General features: G+C 42.3%; 1 protein-coding gene and 1 long non-coding RNA gene across 6 annotated transcripts in view; one reads left to right on the forward strand and one right to left on the reverse strand.

Annotated features, from left to right (window-relative positions):
• The window catches only part of LOC110531892 (protocadherin-7), a 227385-nt gene that overhangs the window by 65535 nt on the left and 146958 nt on the right, over positions 1-14892 (forward strand). The window lies entirely within an intron of this gene.
• Positions 1485-11535, reverse strand: LOC149980884 (uncharacterized). 2 transcript variants are annotated; one of them, XR_016483198.1, is made up of 3 exons: positions 10769-11535; positions 3400-3471; positions 1485-3264 (listed from the first exon to the last, which is right to left on the reverse strand). It is a non-coding gene; the product is annotated as an uncharacterized LOC149980884 (long non-coding RNA). The 2 variants fall into 2 exon arrangements; XR_016483197.1 differs by having other exon boundaries at positions 1485-3471.

Here is a 14892-nt window from a genome sequence, read left to right on the forward strand (position 1 = left end):
GTGCCTTGCAAAAGTATTCATCCCCCTTGGCATTTTTCCTATGTTGTTGCATTACAACCTGTAATTTAAATAGATTTTTATTTGGATTTCATATAATGGACAAACATAAAATTGTCCAAATTGGTGTTTTGAAATGAAAAAAGTAACTTTTTTCAAAAAAAATTAAATAATAATTAACCCCCTTTGCTATGAAGCCCCTAAATAAGATCTGGTGCAACAAATTACCTTCAGAAGCCACATAATTAGTTATATAAGTTCCACCTGTGTGCAAGCTAAGTGTCACATGATATCTGTCACTTCGCAGTATACATACACCTGTTCTGAAAGGCCACAGAGTCTGTAACACCACTAAGCAAGGGGCACCAACATGCAAGTGACACCTTGAAGACCAAGGAGCTCTCCAAACAGGTCAGGGACAAAGTTGTGGAGAAGTACAGATCAGGGTTGGGTTATAAAAAAATAAAAATAACTTTGAACATCCCACGGAGCACCATTAAATCCATTATTAATAAATTGAAAGAATATGGCACCATAACAAACCAGCCAAGAGAGGCCCGCCCACCAAAACTCACGGACCAGGCAAGGAGGGCATTAATCAGAGAGGCAACAAAGAGACCAAAGATAACCCTGAAGGAGCTGCAAAGCTCCACAGCAGAGATTAGACTATCTGTCCATAGGACCATTTTAAGCTGTACACTCCACAGATCTGTGCTTTATAGAAGAGTGGACAGAAAAAAGCCATTAATTTTAAAGAAAAAAATGTCTGTCTGTCACAAAACCAACACCTCTCATCATCCAGATAACACCATCCTCACAGTAAAGCATGGTGGTGGCAAAATCAGGCTGTGGGGATGTTTTTCATCGGCAGGGAGTGGGAAACTGGTCAGAGTGATGGAGGGAAATTCTTGAGAGAAACCTGTTTCAGACTTCCAGAGATTTGAGACTGGGACAGAGGTTCACCTTCCAGCAGGACAATGACACTAAGCATACTGCTGAAGCAAGACTTGAGTGTTTTAAGGGAAAACATTTAAATGTCTTGGAATGTCCTAGTCAAAGCCCAGAGTTCAATCCAATTGAGAATCTGTGGTATGACTTAAAGATTGCTGTACAAGTGGAACCCATCCTACTTGAAGCAAATAGTGCAGTTTTGCCTTGAAGAATGGGCAAAAATCCCAGTGGCTAGATGTGCCGAGCTTACAGAGACAATCCCCAAGAGACTTGCAGCTGTATTTGCTGCAAAAGGTATACAAGGTATTACATATTTTGCATATTCAGAGTGGTAGGCATGTTGTATAAATCAAATGATACAAACCCCCCAAAAATCAATTTTAAGAAAAAAAAAATAGGAAAAATTCCAAGGGGGTGAATACTTTCGCAAGGCACTGTCATCCTTATATCAGGGTTGAAACAATGTTAATAATGACAAACTTCAACACACACACCCACAAACACACGCACACACACATCATGTCATAGATAATATGTTCAGTGAAAATGAGTGGGTTTCTTTAGTCAATCTTCATTTAGCTGTAAAACATTATACAGCTGGAAACGTATTTTGTTCATGTGGATTCGTCTGGTTTTCCCTCTTTCACGCTTCTCATCTTCTCCCATTCCACTTCCCCTTCCGCTCCTCTCTCTCTCTCTCTCTCTCTCTCTCTCTCTCACTCACTCACACACACTATCTCCCTTTATCTGTATCTCTCTCTCTCTCTCTCTCTCTCTCTCTCTCTCTCTCTCTCTCTCTCTCTCTCTCTCTCTCCCCTCTCTCAAATCAAATGTTATTGGTCACATACACATGGTTAGCAGATGTTAATGCGATTGTAACAAAATGCTTGTGCTTCTAGTTCCGACAGTGCAGTCATTTCTAACAAGTAATCTAACAATTCCACAACATCCACCTAATACACACACATCTAAGTAAAGGGATGGAATAAGAATATGTACATATAAATATATGGATGAGCGATGACTGAGCGGCATAGGCAAGATGGAATAGATGGCATAGAATACATTATATACATATGAGATGAGTAATGCAAGATGTGTAAACATTATTAGAGTTGCATTATTAAAGTACTGTACTGTACTGTACTGACATTGACTTCTTGATGGTAGCAGGGTGAACAGGCAGAGGCTCGGATGGTTGATTTCCTTGATGATCTTTTTGGCCTTCCTGTGACATCGGGTGCTGTAGGTGTCCTGGAGGGCAGGTAGTTTGCCCCCAGTGATGCGTTGTGCAGACCGCACCACCCTCTGGATAGCCTTGCGGTTGTGGGAGGTGCAGTTGCCGTACCAGGTGTTGATACAGCAGTTTGTGAGGGTTTTAGGTGACAAGCCAAATTTCTTCAGCCTCCTGAGGTTGAAGAGGTGCTTTTGCACCTTCTTCACCACACTGTCTGTGTGGGTGGACCTTTTCAGTTTGTCTGTGATGTGTATGGTGAGGAACTTAAAACGTTCCACCTTCTCAAATCAAATCAAACTGACATTTTATTGGTCACATATACATGGTTAGCAGATGTTAATGCGAGTGTAGCGAAATGCATGTGCTTCCAGTTCCAACCACTGCTGTCCCATCGATGTGGATTGTGCTGTTTCCTGAAGTCCATGATCATCACCTTTGTTTTGTTGACGTTGAGTGAGAGGTTGTTTTCCTGACACCACAGTCTTAGTGCCCTCACCTCATCCCTGTAGGATGTCTCGTAGTTGTTGGTATTTAAGCCCACTACTGTTGTGTCGTCTGCAAACTTGATGATTGAGTTGGAGGCGTGCATGGCCATGCAGTCATGCGTGAACAGGGATTCCAGGAGGGGGCTGAGAATGCACCCTTGTGGGGCCCCATTGTTGATGATTAGCGAAGTGGAGATGTTGTTTCCTAACTTCACCACCTGGGGTGGCTTGTCAGAAAGTCCAGGACCCAATTGCACAGGGCGGTTGTTGAGAGCCAGGGCCTTAAGCTTAATGATGAGCTTGGAGGGTACTATGGTGTTGAATGCTGAGCTGTAGTCGATGAACAGTTTTCTTACATAGGTATTCCTCTTGTCCAGATGGGAAAGGGCAGTGTGCAGGGTGATGGCTATTGCATCGTCTGTGGACCTATTCGGGTGGTATGCAAATTGAAGTGGGTCTAGGGTGGCAGGTAATGTGAAGGTGATATGATTCTTGACTGGTCTCTCAAAGCACTTCATGATTTAGTTCAGTTATCTTTGCCTTCTTGGGTACAGGAACAATGGTGGCCATCTTGAAGGATGTGGGGAGAGCAGACTGGGATAGAGAGAGATTGAATATGTCCGTAAACACACCAGCCAGCTGGTCTGCACATGTTCTGAGGATGCGGCTAGGGATGCCGTCTGGGTCGGCAGCCTTGCAAGGGTTAACTAGGTCAAATGTCTTACTTACGTCGGCCATGGAGAAGGAGAGTGGGGGCCCACAGTCCTTGGTAGCGGGCCGCGTCAGTGGCACTGTGTCATCCTAAAAGCGGGCAAAGAAGCTGTTCTGAGTTTTGTGTTATGAGGATAGTAGCAAAGCTCAAATTCATTTCAGCTTGTTAATTCCTTTTGAAAAAGAGTGTTCATTAAAAAAAGAACAAGTGAATGAGAGAGAGAGAGAGAGAGAGTCAGGTCACTGTTCGAGTTTCTAATTGCTGTAGCCAGTACTGTGACCTACAGATCTGCTATTCCCTGCCTGATGAAATATTAATGAGAGAGCGAGAGAGCTAGAGAAAGAGAGAGAAAAAGAGAGAGAGAAAGAAAGAGAAAGAAGAGAGAGAGGTTGTTGTACTTTAGAAATAAGGAGACCAAGGCCAAACAGTGTTACCACTGTACAGGATTGGGTCACAGGAAGGAATGGTAAAGATTGAACTTGTTAATGCAGGGATAGGACTTGTGCATGTGTCAACAGAGAGTTCCTCTAAGACTGCTGTCAGATAACCAATCATAAGTGTGTGTGTGTGTGTGTGTGTGTGTGTGTGTGTGTGTGTGTGTGTGTGTAGACAATAGAGAGCTCCTCCAAGGCTGCTGGTAAGGCGCCAGGCGTAAAGCCTGAACACTCCCCCAGCATGTTCACCTCTTAGGTTCCATAACTCTTCCATCTCTCTCTGAGCTGTTAACATCATGTTTTATCCCCAAATATAGTCATAAAATGTGTAATATGTTGGATTAGAAACTGGAAGATGTAGAGATGGTTGACTTTGGGTCATGCATTGTATTATTCATGACAGACGGGTGAGAGAGTAGTGGAGATAGATGTTGAGGACACATCTGGCATACCTGACTGGAACAGAAAAGCTACAAAGACTCTGCTGCTAACCCACTATGATAACAGTTTGAAAACTACAGCAACAGCACTGTGTCTATGTCTGTCTTCACTGGAAACGTGTGATCACGGCGAGACCCGAAGCACGCAAAGCACACATCTCAGTGTGTGTGTGTGTGTGTGTGTGTGCGCGCGTGTATGTCTCCACGCTTGCATGTGTGTCTGTGTGTCAGCTACCTTGAAAACATGTTTCTACAGCTGTTGCAACACATCCCTATCAGCGAACCACCACAGATGCTCCAGATGCATCATGGGTAGGGGACAGTCACCTTTTAACACCTCACACCTCCTACACTTCAGGCACACCCCCACGAGAGAGAAAACATCACAGAAACATCAAGTCAATAGTAAGAACACAGTAGGATACAGCCAGTTGAGAAGCTCTAATACCCGGCTAAGGATTAGAAACTTTTGCTGTTTGTTAATGGATTCTAATGCATTAGCTGTGTTAACTGTAATGTATGGGGTTTCCATACGTGTGACTTGTTTCCATTCCAGACCAAATGTTTCAGAGAGAAGGAGAGGGGAAATAAGTAAATATATTTAGTATTTCATTAACCCTGAAATATAGATGGTATCTCTAATAAGTAGCCTAATACTCTGTTAACCTACATGAATCATAACGGGGGTATGCTCAGTAGATAAATAAAATGAAGCCACTTTCAATATTTGCATAGGGAAGTGGACCACAATGGTGTTTTTGGGGGACCTGATTGTTGTTTTATAGGGAGTCACGCACACTCGCATGCACGCTCAAACACACGCCTGCGCATGAACATACACGCCCTACACACACACACACACTTAACTTCTTGTATTTGATGAATAGCAACCCCTGACTCGAGCCCCTCCCTCCAGATTCACCGCGGGTTAAATTAGCAAGCCCAATGAAGGCTATCATTACCGGGGCGTTACGCTACGGTTAGCATCCACACTTGGTTCACATTAGAGTGAATGGGAAAAACCTGTTTTCAAGCGAAGCAGACAAAACACAGGTCGTTTATTCAGACAGAGTCAAAGGCAAGAAGCTGGACATTATTATTAGATTAAAGGACTGAAATGCCATGTAATAGGATGCCATGTCGTAGGATTTCTGCTTTGGATGTTATGTTCTATTGGCCTTGGGCTTTTGATGGGAATTAATTAAGGCAGTTTTATATTGTGTGTGTGTGTGCGCGCTGATGTGTATATACACTACCGTTCAAAATTTTGAGGTCACTTAGAAATTTCCTTGTTTCTGAAAGAAAGGCCATTTTTTTGTCCATTAAAATAAGATCAAATTGATCAGAAATACAGTGTAGACCTTGTTAATGTTGTAGCTGACTACAACATTGTAATGCCTATTGTAGCTGGAAATGACGTACATAGGCCCATTATCAGCAGCCATCACTTCTGTGTTCCAATGGCACGTTGTGGTAGCTAATCCAATTTTATAATTTTAAAAGGCTAATTGATCATTAGAAAACCCTTTTGCAATTATGTTAGCACAGCTGAAAACTGTTGTTCTGATTAAAGATGTAATAAAACTGGCCTTCTTTAGACTAGTTGAGTATCTGGAGCATCAGCATTTGTGGGTTAGATTACAGGCTCAAAATGGCAAGAAGCAAAGACCTTTCTAATGAAACTCGTCAGTCTATTCTTGTTCTGAGAAATGAAGGCTGTTCCATGTGAGAAATTGCCAAGAAACTGAAGACTCCGGACAACGCTGTGTACTACTCCCAAACTGGCTCTAAGCAGAATATAAAGAGGAGTGGGAGGCCCCGGTGTACAACTGAGCAAGAGGGAACATACATTAGTGTGCCTAGTTTCAGAAACAGACGCCTCACACGTCCTCAACTGGCAGCTTCATTGAATAGTTCCCACAAAACACCAGTCAACCGTGAAGTGGCGACTCCGAAATGCTGGCCTTCTAGGCAGAGAAAACGCCATATCTCAGACTGGCCAATAAAAATAATAGATTAAGATTGGTTCAAGAACACAGACACTGGACAGAGGAACTCCTAGAAGGCCAGCATCTCGGAGTCGCCTCTTCACTGTTGACATTGAGACGGGTGTTTATTCTATCCTACGTATTCTACAGATATACTAAATATTCTTTCCAGACACTGTTCATAATGTCTATACATCCCATCACATATTTATATTCATTCAAAATAAAATGTATAAAAAAAAAACAGAAATACCTTACGTATTCAGACCCTTTGCAATGAGACTCGAAATTGAGCTCAGGTACGTCCTGTTTCCATTGATCATCCTTGAGATGTTTCCACAACTTAATTGAAGTCCACCTGTGGTAAATTCAATTGATTGGACAATTTGGAAAGGCACACACCTGTCTATATAAGGTCCTACAGTTGACAGTGCATGTCAGAGCAAAAACCAAGCCATGAGATCAAAGGAATTGTCCGTAGAGCTCCAAGACCGGATTGTGTTGATGCACAGATCTGGGGATGAGTACCAAAAAATTATCTGCAACATTGAAGGTCAGTGGCCTCCATCATTCTAAAATGGAAGAAGTTTGGAACCTCCAAAACTGAGCTCCAGAGTTCATCACTCTGACAGAGCTCCAGAGTTCCTCTGTGGAGTTGGGAGAACCTTACAGAATGACAACCATCTCTGCAGCACTCCACAAATCAGGCCTTTATGGTAGAATGGCCAGACAGAAGCTATTCCTCAGTAAAAGGCACCTAAAGGACTCTCGGACCATGAGAAACAAGATTCTCTGATCTGATGAAACCAACATTGAAATCTTTGGCTTGAATGCCAAGCGTCAAGGTTGTAGGAAACCTAGCCCAAACCCTACGGTTAAGTATGGTGGTCGCAGCATCATGCTTTGGGGATGTTTTTCAGTGGCATGGACCGGGAGGCTAGTCAGGATCGAGGAAAAGTTGAACAATGCAAAGTTCAGAGAGAGCCTTGATGAAAATCTGCTCCAGAACGCTCAGGACCTCAGACTGGGGCGAAGGTTCTCCTTCCAACAGGAAAACAACACCAAGCACACAACCAAGAGAACACAGGAGTGGCTTCAGGACAAGTCTCTCAATGTCCTTGAGTGGCCCAGCCAGAGCCTGGAATTGAACCCGATCGAACATCTCTGGAGAGACCTGAAAATAGCTGTGCAGCAACTCTCCTCGTCCAACCTGACAGAGCTTGAGATGATCTGCAAAGAAGAATGGGAGAAACTCCCCATTACTGGTGTGCCAAGCTTGTAGCTTCATACAAAGAAGACTTGATGCTGCAATCACTGCCAAAGGTGCTTCAACAAAGTACTGAGTAAAGGGTCTGCTAATGTAAATGTGATATTTCTATTAAGGCTGTAACGTAACAAAATGTGGAAAAAGTGAAGTGGTCTGAATACTTTCCGAAGACATATACATGCTCCGTACTCCGACATTGCTTGTCCTAATATTTATATATTTCTTATTTCCATTATTTTACTTTTGATTTGTGTGTATTGTTGTGAATTGTTATATATTACTGCACCATTGGAGCTAGGAACACAAGCCAGGGCCGAGTTTTAGAATCCCTCATCTAATGTTACATCAATACACCCTGTTGTTCTCTCTCTCCGCCTCCTTCTCTCACACCCTCCATCCATCCCTCCCTCCCTTGGTTTGTCATTGTGATTACCTGTGTGGGAACAACAAGGCACCCTCAGGTGCTTTCACCTTCTCTGTGTGTGAAGGGCGAGAAGGTTGGAGGGAGAGAGGGAGGGAAGGAGAGGGATGGGGGCTTATTTCAACACGACAGCTGATCCATTCTGTCCGCTGACCGGGCCCCCGTCTCACTCATGATTATTTTATTCCTTGTATCCCAGCTGCCGGTAAGATGATAGGACACACACACACTGACACAGAGTGAGTGACGGAGCAGGGTCTAGTCACCGTTAATCGTAGAGCAGATACAGGTGTCCAGTGATAATGCCTGTTTGACCTTTGATCGACCCTTGATTCAGGAAAGGTGAAATGCTTTGTGGGTGTTTCAGAGTGTTTTCCTACAGCCTGACAAAGACGGCCTTTGTTAGCCATTTCTTTTCAACATTTTTTTTTTCTTCAGCCTACAGATTATTTTTTTTGCTCAGTCCACATATTTAACTCCAGGGCCAGTTCTTAGTAGAACTTAGTTCTTAGGAGAGAACAAATCAGGGCAAATTTAATATACAAGGCTGTTTTTTAATCTCTTATTTTTTTTTTATTATTTCTTTTTTTTTAAATTGTTGGAGGGACCCAGCAGTGATAATTGTGTTTTTCACCAACCTTTAATTAAGAAGTGCATCTAAGTTGTGCAACAGACATTAACCAACACCATCCTCACATTATCTCCCCAAAAATGGACACCCTTTCTCCTACTCAGTAATTAGATGTAATAGGACTGGGGCTGAAACTGAGACAATGCGATAAACACTGAGATATGTTAGGTCGGGTTTTTCCTAGATTCTTCACTGGAAGGGAGAAGAAGGAGGACGTGGCTGCTAAGTGCACTCGAAGAAGTCCCTTGAAGGATTGGTCTATTTTATATGGAGGATTAGTGTGGGTGTCTCATTCATCCGACAGTGATGTGGGGCCCTGATAGCGCCTCAGCCCTTTGATGCCTTATCCATCCGCCCATCTTTGGAGACACTCATCTCACCAGGCCCAACAGATACAACAAATCAGTGGTTTAAACAGAGATAGCTCTGATTATCAGGTGTGTGTGGCTTTTGTTAGAAAGTAAGCGGTTTGTACATAGACAAATGCACACATAAATGCTCATGCACACACAAACAAACACACATGCGCACAAATAGTCCTGACAACAGAACAAAACAAGTGTATTGAAACTCTCCTAATGAAATCTTATCTAAATGCCTGCCTTGTGCTAAACGTCCATCTTTAATTCGGGGAAACGGGAGAGGAAACACTCCCTGTCAGTTAAAAGAAGCCAACTTCTGCTTCACTCCGAAATGAGAATGAAATAAAAATAAAAATTGACTTTGCCTGGGGGCCCCAAAAAACACATGGGGATTGTCTCGGCAGAAGCCAAACATACATCAATTTCAATATTAATTTGGTTAGCACCTCAGCAATTGCAGCCTCGGCGCCATTTTAATCTTTCACCGCATATCTTCATTATCTGAAGTGTGCTTTCATCTAAATTCCATTTTCATCAATCAAACTTCACCGGCTCTGACCTTGTTTGATCTTAATAGAGATAGCTGCAACGGTAAGCACAGAGGGAGGGAGGGAGAGAGAGAGAGAGAGAGAGAGAGAGAGAGAGAGAGAGAGAGAGAGAGAGAGAGAGAGAGAGGATGTCATACCGCAGAGAGAGAGGGAGAGGGAGTCTAAAGGTAATCGTGATACAGAGTGATACAGGTGTTTGGTGATGATGGATTAGGAAGGAGGACATAGAGCATGACAGAGAGATCACACTATACTCTGCTTGCGTTGCACACACCCTGTTGCCCAGTTGAGCCGTCTTGTGTGTGTGTGTTTTTCAAGCCAGTAGGCTCGTCACTCTCATCGCCCCTTCAGTGTAATGACCAACATGGTGTGGTGCGCAGGCTGTACTAATCTTCCCTTCCTCCTCCCTTCATCGCCCTGGGCCTACTGCTCTCCCTCTCTCTGTCTGTGTTTATTTGCTCAAACATTAGTGGTTAATTACTCATTTGTAATAATTGTTTTCTTAAACGCTTGTATCATAATCGTCTCTGTCAGAAGCGGGAGGATGGGATATTAGGTCGTTGAGGAGGAGGAAAGGAATGTGTTTTGTTAAGGACGTTTGGTGGTGGTGGTTTATGAGGTTTCTCTGGTGATATAGCCCCTAGCTAGTCTCACAGCATTGCGGCAGTGTGAGTGTGGATGGCGCATCACACTAAATTATACTGGTGCTCGGGTATTGGCGTTGATTTTAATGAAGATAAAGACACACTCCCCCTAGTGGTTTGATCCTCTGTGAAATGGGCAGTAGAATCAAAACTGTATGTAATGACAAATTATGCCTACATGATCCACAAACACACCCGCACAGATGCACACGCAAGTAGGTATGCAAACACGCACACACACACACACACACACACACACACACACACACACACACACACACACACACGTTACGCCCCTGAAAAAGGGGGAGAAATAATCACGAGAGTGATACGGTGTTGTTTTCTCAATTCAACTTTTAGTGCAATAATTTTACAAAAGTAACACATTACAAAACAACAGAAAAACCATTATACAAATAACAAAGCAAAATATCTTATTAACAACGCACATGTTCATTCACAATCGACATAAAATGGCAGCTACTCTCAGTACGATGCTATTCTTCGCTACAACCGAGCAGGGCTCATATTACTCTCTGCAAACTTAACTCTTAACTTCCTCAAGATGTTACTAAGACACACCTTAAACTATCTCGACATGTTAACGAGTTATTACATTTAAATTACTCTTTTTTACCATCAATAACGTACCTGAAAAAGGGGGAGAAATAATCAGTTGTTTTCTCAATTCAACTTTTAGTGCAATGAGAAAAGATCGCGATTTCCCCGGGAATATGGGTGGAGACCAGAGCAATCGATCTCAGGCTCATAGATTAAGAGCATTTAGTAGATCACAGATTAACACTTTTATGCACCACAAAATAATGTAATCAATATAACGTTTACACATTACTCTTTGTACGCTTGACGAATTTGAACTTTAACACAATTATATGAATGTTATCAATCTCTATCAACTAATACTGAATGCATGATCTTTTTAACCTTAGATGTTTTAAGATCCTCACATACTATGAATTTACTAATACTTTTAATATATAACAGGCTATGAATATTTCCTTTAACCTGTCACACACACACACACACACACACACACACACACACACACACACACGTATGTTATTCTAAAAAATCATATTTTTCCTAACCCCAAACCCTAAACCTAACCCTAACCCTTACCATAATCCTAACCCGTAACCAATAACCAAAGCTCTAAACCTAAACCTAACTCCTGACCATAACCCTAACCTAACCACTAACCCCTTACCCTAATCCTAACCCTAATTGTAACCCTAAACCTAACCCCTAATCTTAAAATAGCCTTTGTTCTCATGGGGATGTGGGACATTTTTCCTTGTTTTACTTTCCTTGTGGGGACACTTGGGGATAGTAGGTCCACAGAAGGATAGAAGAACCAACCAACCCATACACCTTCTTACATTTATGATCCACGCCTGCATCAATACTCAATAAGAAGTGAATCAGATTTGTTTTTTCTCTCTCTCTCTCTCTCTCTCTCTCTCTCTCTCACACACACACACACACACACACTCTCTCACACACTCTCTCGCACACTCTCTCTCTCTCCCCCTCTCTCTCTCTCTCTCTCTCTCTCTCACACTCACACACTCTCTCTCGCACACACACACACACACTCTCTCTCTCACACACACACACACTCTCTCTCTCTCTCTCTCTCTCTCTCACACACACTCTCTCTCACACACACACTCTCTCTCTCGCTCTCTCTCTCTTTCCCCACACATAGACTTTTTGGATCCCACCCCTGTTCCCTTAAATACAGGTTATCTGTCATCAGTGACACTGGATGGTAAATAAAGAGCCATTCATCAGTCTTGTTAAAGCTAGTGGGTAAAGCATTTTACACTAGCCTTTTCTCTTTCTCTCTCTCTCTCTCTCTCTCTATCAATTTCAATACAATGTCAATTTAAGGGGCTTTATTAGCATGTTTACATTGCTAAAGCAAGTTAAATAAACAAGAAAAAATTAACAGTAAACATTACACTCACAAAAGTTCCAAAATAATAAAGACATTTCACCCAATAGATATGGGAGTTTATCAAAATTGGATTTGTTTTCATATTCTTTGTGGTTCTGTGTAATCTCAGGGAAATGTGTGTCTCTAATATGCTCATACATTTCGCAGGTTAGGAAGTGCAGCTCAGTTTCCACCTCATTTTGTGGGCAGTGTGCACATAGCCTGTCTTCTCTTGAGAGCCAGGTCTGCCTTCGTTAACCTTTCTCAATATCAAGGCTATGCACACTGAGTCTGTACATAGTCAACACTTTCCTTAAATTTGGGTCAGTCACAGTGGTCAGGTATTCTGTCACTGTGTACTCTCTGTTTAGGGCCAAATAGCTTTTTTAGTTTTTTCTCATGATTTGATTGGGTCTTGTTGTATTGCTGTCCTGGGGCTCTGTTGGGTCTGTTTGTGTTTGTGAACTGAGCCCCAGGATCAGCTTGCTTATGGGGCTCGTCTCCAGGTTCATTTAGCTGTAGGTGATGGCTTTGCTATTGTTTGGGAATCGCTACATTTTAGGTGGTTGTAGAATTTAACAGCTTTTTTCTGGATTTTGATCGTTAGCGGGTATGCATTATTTAGTGTTCTACGTTATACACAGAGGCTATTTTTGCAGAATTTTGCCTGCGGAATCTCAATTTAGTGTTTGTCCCATTTTGTGAATAATGTTTTGGTGAGCGGACCCCAGACCTCACAACCATAAAGGGCAATGGGTTCTATAACTGATTTAAGTATTTTCAGCCGGATCCTAATTGGTATGTCAAATGTTATGTTCCTTTTGATGGCACAGAGGGCCCTTCTTGCCTTGTCTCTCAGATCGTTCACAGCTTTGTGGAAGGTAACTGTGGCGCTGATGTTTAGCCTGAGGTATGCATAGTTTTGTGTGTGCTCTAGGGCAATGGTGTCTAGATGGACATTTTATTTGTGGTCCTGGCAACTGGACCTTTTTTGGAACACCATTATTTTTGTCTTACTGAGATTTACTGTCAGGGCCCAGGTCTGACATAATCTGTGCAGAAGATCTAAGTGCTGCTGTAGGCCCTCCTTGGCTGAGGACAGAAGCACCAGATCATCAGCAAACAGTAGAAATTTGACTTCAGATTCTAGTAGGGTGAGGCCGGGTGTTGCAGACTATTTTAGTGCCCTCACCAATTCGTTGATATATATGTTGAAGAGGGCTAAAGCTGCGTCCCTGTCTCACCCCCCTGCCCTGTGGAAAGAAATGTGTGTGTTTTTTTAACCACATACTTGTTGTTTGTGTACATGGATTTTATAATGTCGTAAGTTTTCCCCCCAACACCAATTTCCATCAATTTGTATAGCAGGCCCTAAGCCAAATTGCGTCGAAAGCTTTTTATTAAATCAACAAAGCATGAGAAGATGTTGCCTTTGTTTTAGTTTGTTTGTCAATTAGGGTGTGCAGGGTAAATACGTGGTCTGTCGTACAGTAATTTTGTAAAAAGCCAATTTGCTCAGTACAGTACATTGTTTTCTCTGAGAAAATGTACGACTCTACTGTTAATGATAATACAGAGGATTTTCCAAAGGTTGCCGTTGTGGCATATCCCACAGTATTTATTGGGGTCAAATTTGTCTCCACTTTTGTGGATTGGGGTGATCAGTCCTTGGTTCCAAAGATTAGGGAATATGCCAGAGGATGATGTTAAAGAGATTAAGTATAGACAATTTTAATTTGTTGTCTGTATATTTCATCATTTCATTGAGGATACCATCAACACCATAGACCTTTTTGGTTTGGAAGATTTGTCATGTAGTTCATTCAAAGTAATTGGAGAATCCAGTGGGTTCTGGAAGTCTTTAATAGCTGATTCTAAGATTTGTATTTGAACATGTACAGTGGGGCAAAAAAGTATTTAGTCAGCCACCAATTGTGCAAGTTCTCCCACTTAAAAAGATGAGAGAGGCCTGTAATGTTCATAGGTACACTTCAACTATGACAGACAAAATTAGAAGAAAAAAATCCAGAAAATCACATTGTAGGATTTTTAATACATTTATTTGCAAATTATGGTGGAAAATAAGTATTTGGTCACCTACAAACAAGCAAGATTTCTGGCTCTCACAGACCTGTAACTTCTTCTTTAAGAGGCTCCTCTGTCCTCCACTCGTTACCTGTATTAATGGCACCTGTTTGAACTTGTTATCAGTATAAAAGACACCTGTCCACAACCTTAAACAGTCACACTCCAAACTCCACTATGGCCAAGACCAAAGAGCTGTCAAAAGACACCAGAAACAAAATTGTAGACCTGCACCAGGCTGGGAAGACTGAATCTGCAATAGGTAAAGCAGCTTAGTTTGAAGAAATCAACTGTGGGAGCAATTATTAAGAAATTTAAGACATACAAGACCACTGATTATCTCCCTCGATCTGGGGCTCCACGCAAGATCTCACCCCGTGGGGTCAAAATGATCACAAGAACGGCGAGCAAAAATCCCAGAACCACTCGGGGGGACCTAGTGAATGACCTGCAGAGAGCTGGGACCAAAGTAACAAAGCCTACCATCAGTAACACACTACGCCGCCAGGGACTCAAATCCTGCAGTGCCAGACGTGTCCCCCTGCTTAAGCCAGTACATGTCCAGGCCCATCTGAAGTTTGCTAGAGAGCATTTGAATAATCCAGAAGAAGATTGGGAGAATGTCATATGGTCAGATGAAACCAAAATATAACTTTTTGGTAAAAACTCAACTCGTCGTGTTTGGAGGACAAAGAATGCTGAGTTGCATCCAAAGAACACCATGCCTACT

Source organism: Oncorhynchus mykiss, chromosome 9, assembly GCF_057628025.1.
Source record: "Oncorhynchus mykiss isolate SJ-2025 chromosome 9, ASM5762802v1, whole genome shotgun sequence".
NCBI classification, from domain to species: Eukaryota; Metazoa; Chordata; class Actinopteri; order Salmoniformes; family Salmonidae; genus Oncorhynchus; species Oncorhynchus mykiss.